This window comes from Marmota marmota, unplaced genomic scaffold, assembly GCF_001458135.2.
Source record: "Marmota marmota marmota unplaced genomic scaffold, marMar, whole genome shotgun sequence".
NCBI classification, from domain to species: Eukaryota; Metazoa; Chordata; class Mammalia; order Rodentia; family Sciuridae; genus Marmota; species Marmota marmota.
In genome coordinates this window covers 17,002,582-17,007,880 of record NW_026000101.1, presented here as the reverse complement: position 1 = coordinate 17,007,880, position 5,299 = coordinate 17,002,582, and positions in this window count along the sequence as shown.

Sequence of the window (5,299 nt, the reverse complement as noted above, 5' to 3'; positions counted from 1 at the left end):
ACCATGCCCAGCTACCTATTTTATGATCCCTTTAAAATAACAACTTTTTGGACTTATTCATCTTTTTTAAAATTTTATTTTTCATTTCTAAATGCTAGCTTCTGTCATAATTATTTTCTGTTTTCTTTTGGTGTCTTTTCTTGGTGTTTTAATAACTTTTAAAAATGAGTACTCCCTTTATTTTTCCTGTGGGTTTTTTTTTTCTTTTAAGCTTGTTACCTTTATGGCAGTTCAGTGGATAATATATGATACAAGGTAATTAAGAAAGTATCCAGTGGTGTACTATTTTTGTTCATTCAACATTTATTTTGGAAATGTGGTGAGTTGTTTTTTCTTTTTTAAAACCAGCTTTATGGGCTGGGGTTGTGGCTCAGTGGTAGAGTGCTTGCCTAGCATTTGTGAGGCGCTAGGTTCAATCCTTAGCACCAGGTAAAAATAAATAGAAAAAGGTATTGTGTTCATCTACAACTAAAAATATTTAAAAAATAAAACCAGCTTTATTGCATTGTAATTTTTGTATTTTTTATTTTTTGATGGTATTGGGGATTGAATCCAGGGCCTCATGCATGCTAAACAAACGCTCTACAACTGAGCTATATCCCCAGCCCTTGCACTGTAATTTTTAAAAAAATTATTTTTAATTTGAAACAGTCTTTTGCTAAGTTGCCCAGGCTGGCCTTGAACTTGAGATCCTCTTACTTCAGCCTCCTGAGTCACTGCGACTACAGGATTCACCACCTTACCTGGCTACTGCATGAGCTTACATACAACAAAGTTGATCAGTTTTGAATTGTAGCATCCTGAGTTTTGAAAGATGTATTCAACTCTGTACCCACCGGGTCAAGACACAAAGTATTCCTATCACCCAGAAATTCACCCCTTCATCTTTGCAGGCACTTCCCCAATCCTGAAACTCAAATACCCCTGTTTTGACACTGTTACATAGCTCTGCCTTTGTTTATTTGTCTGATAACTCTCTTCATTTTTATTTTAAAACTCTATCGCTTTGCTTTAATTGTATTTCTCTTAAGTTATATGTACCTGAATTATTTGATTAATAGCAAAGTGTGACAGTCTTTTTGTTTTTGCTTTTGGTACAGGGGGCACTTTACAGACTGAGCTACATCTTCAGCCCTTTTGTTTTGAAACACAGTATCAATAAGTTGCTTTAGTGCCTCAGGAAATTGCTGAGACTGGCCTTGAACTTGTGATCCTTCTGTTTCAGCCTCTGAAGTGGCTGGGGTTACAAGTGAAGACAACTGTACCCAGCCTGACAGTCTTTTTAATGTGAGGATTCACTTCACTTGTGTTTACTGGTAAAGAGTGATGCTTTTGATTTTATTTTTTTCCATCTTACTTGTTTTTGTTTCATTCTAATGTTTTAGGGGGAATAGCACATAACTTTTATTTATATTTCCATGTTATGGAATTTCCAGAGAACAGTTTAGACACAGGGGCTTTTTATGCCCTAAGGAAATAAGAGGGCCTGGAAACCACTCTAGGGGAAGCCATGTTGGACTGACTGGAGCAGAATTGGGTTCCTGGAGCCAGGCGCCATGGCAAACCTGGAAATGTACCATTATCCAAAATAAATAAATAAATAAATATTTTTTTTAAAAAATAAGAGATTCACAGGACGCATTATAGAAGGTGTCCCATTTACCAGAGCCAGCATTGAAGTGTCTTGTATTAGGTTTGTGGAAAGAACTTGAAATCATTCTAGAAAAAGCCAATTAGAAAGGTAATTTTTCATTTTAGCTAGCTTTAAGTAGAAAGAGTGGAAACATGGATGAAACAATGGAAGATGAGACTTGTCATTAAGGTCTGTGGAGCCCAGGCAGTGAGGCTCACCTGTAATCCCACTCGGGAGGCTAAGGGAGGAGCGCAACTTCCAGGTTAGCCTCATCAATTTAGAGAGACCCTGTCTCAAAAGATTTTCAGGCTACATTTTTCACAGGGTATTATTTGTTTTAAAATGTTTACATTGATGCTGGGGATATAGCTCAGTTGATAGAATGCTTGCCTCTCAATGCACAAAATCCTGGGTTTAATCCCCAGCACCACCAAAAAAAAAAAAAGTTGCCTAAAATGTTTACATTGTTGTTAACTCTTCTTTACCTTGATTGAATGGATTGCTATTCACTACTTTTTTCCCTTATTACTTTGGAGTTTTTCATCCTATTATTAGTTATCATCCTCGTCGCTGCTCTCAGATACACACGACTCTTCTAGTATATAAAACAGAATAACTATTTCCAAAATATTATAATGATCTTCTACTTCCTCCCCACCCCAGTGAAATGTGATCTTGAGATTACTTTCACTACCCTTCTTTCCTCCCCCTTTTCTTCCCTGCCTCTCCTCCATTAGACTTCCGGAACACTTTACCTTCCCTTTATCCCTGCCATCTGATTCCAGAGTAAGATAATTTACTTTTCTTAGAATTTCCCTTGCAGTGTGTTCAGTTTCAAGAGTTCTTATTTAGCATGTGAGTTACACATTATAAATAAGTTTGGATATAAATACATAGATCATGGTTCATTACTCCCCGCTGCTTTCTTTCCTCTTTTCTTCATCTTCCCCTGTCTTAAAGTTCTGATTCATTTGTTCCTTAATTAGGGTCGTCTCTTCTCTCAAAAGTCTTTCTCAGATGAAGTATAGTGACTTCAGCACACTGTCAAATATCTTTTATTCTTCCTTGACTGGGTTCAAGTTGCAGGCCTTTTACTCATTAACCTTCATTCACTTTTGCTGCCTTTTAACTTCTAGGGTTGCAGATGAGAATAAAGACCTTGAAGCCTGTCAGGTGGTGCACACCTGTAATCCAAGCGGCTCCTGAGGCTCCCGAGTTCAAAGCCAGCCTCAGCAACAGAGAGGTGCTAAGCAACTCAGTGAGACCCTGTCACTATATAAAATACAAACTAGGGCTGCGGATGTGGCTAAGTGATTGAGTGCCCCTGAGTTCAATCCCTGATATAAAAAAAAAGAAAAAAGAAAAAGAAAAAAGAAAGAAAGAAAAGAAAAAAAGTCCTTGATTTCTGACAGAAAAAGTGTGTAGGACTCTTAGGTCTTTCCAGTTTCCTTACCTGTTACGGCTGTGTGTCTTTTTCTATCAATCTGGTCTGGAATTTAAGTCTTTTTCCAGCACATAGAAATGTCATCTATTATTTAATCATGACCTCTTCTTTCCTGTTCCCTTTCTTCTGGAACCCAGTGTGTTGCAGACCTCCTGGGTCTGTTTCAGTCTCTCATCTTTCACTACCAGACATGCATATCTATATTTTTATTGTACATTTTGAGATATTCTATTTCATTTTCTGGACCCATTTTTTGGGGGGGTTTCAGCAGTAGCTGTCCTCTCTTTTGGTACCTTTGGTACTGTTATCACATTTTCTAGTTCAAGGAAATCTTTTGTGTTTGAGCTTCATACTCACCTCCTTCAGGTCCTCATATTTTCTGTTAGGCATTCATCAGTTTCTGCAAACATGTCTATTTGCTCTCTGGTTTGTCTGTATTTTCCCAGCTTCAAAAGCTGAGAAATGCAATCCACTAGTAGGTTTTTTTGTTTGTGGCTCTTTTTTTGTTTGTTTTTGGTGGCAGTGTTGGGGGATGGTCAGGGAGACTGCAAAGTTATTGATTGTCCTTGAGAAGCAGGTTGTTTCTGGGACTTGTTTTATTCCTGAAGATCCTTGTCCTTGGCTCTGAGACTGTCCTCCAGAACTTGTCTGCAGGGAATTCTTTGCTGGGAGTCCAGTAGAGCCCAGTGAGAGGGGAAGTGGAAGGATGAGCCTCATTAGGATTGCCAACTACCCGAATCTTCCCGCAACTTCTCCCCACCACTCTGGTAGTCTATGTGTTATTGACAAATACTTATTTGATAATCATCAAAAGACTCAGAAACCATTAACAGTAGTTGCCTCTGGGAACTACCACTAGAATGTGGTGAGGAAGAGGTTTATATCAGGATTTTTATTTATTTATTTATCTATTTTTGCACTTCTGGGGATTGAACCTACTGAGCCACATTCTCAGCCCTTTTTTTTTTTAAATTTTTTTATTTTGAGAATTTTGAGACGGGATCTCACTAAGATGCTGAGGCTGACCTCAAAATTACAATCCTCCTGCCTCAGCCTCCCAAATTACTGGGATAGTAGGCATGTGCCCCCATGCCCAGCTATTGACTATGTTGTAGGATGTTTAGCAGCATCTTTGGTCTCTTCCCACTAGCATCTATCTCCTCCTTACTTTTGACCACCAAAACTGTTTCCAAGGCAGGGAGTACAGCTGAGTAGAGAGCATGAAATTAGTATGAACAAGGCTCAGGACTTGATGACAGTACTAAAAAAAGAAAAAAGAAGAAGTTTCCACACAAACTCCTGAATGTCCCCTAAGGGGCAGAGTTCCCCCCCTGGTTGAGAACCACTGCTGTATACCCTTTATTTTTTTAATATTTATTTTTTTAATATTTATTTTTTAGTTTTAGGTGGACACAGTATCTTTATTTTATTTTTATATGGTGCTGAGAATTGAACCCAGTGCCCCACGGATGCTAGGTGAACGCGTTACCACTTGAGCCACATCCCTAGCCCCTCTGTATACCCTTTCTATAACTGTAGCTTCTATTTGATTTTTTAATCACGTACATACACCATTTCTATAATTAAACACTTCACAGAGGTCACAGACAGAGAAGGAAATGTGAAGCTGTGGTGAGGAAATAGAAAATGTACAGTAAAGGATAGGGAACTAAATTAGCAAAGTAGGAAGAAATTTGGATATATGTAAAAAAAGTAGAGACAGAGTGAGTGAACAAGGATCAGAAACAGGAACATGAAGACCCACATTCTTCTGTCACTGAGGCCCCAGTACTACAGAGTTCCAAGATCCAGTAACATACTGCAGGGCTCCCAACTGCCTCATGTGTCCTCATAATAAACACTCCTTTTCCTAGTCTGTTCTTACAAAGTCCTAGGAGATTTAGTGCTCACCCAAAGGCAGGCTGCCACTGTACAGGCCAGTACCCCGTTCACACTTCTTAGCCTCACATTTTACGGTGGACTCTGATCAAGCAAAACAATAAGAGTAACGAGTAGGTTGAAAATACAGCTTATTAAAACTATAGAAAGGACGTTAGAAAACTCTTCTTGGAAAGAAAAAAACATACATCCATAAGAACTGGCTACTAATTCCTCAAAATTGCCATATTCAGGAGAAGAAGACTGTTGTATGATTGTAGATCAGGACAAAAGTTACAACGATACGTATTTGGTTCCAAATAAAATGTTTTTTTCAATAAGAA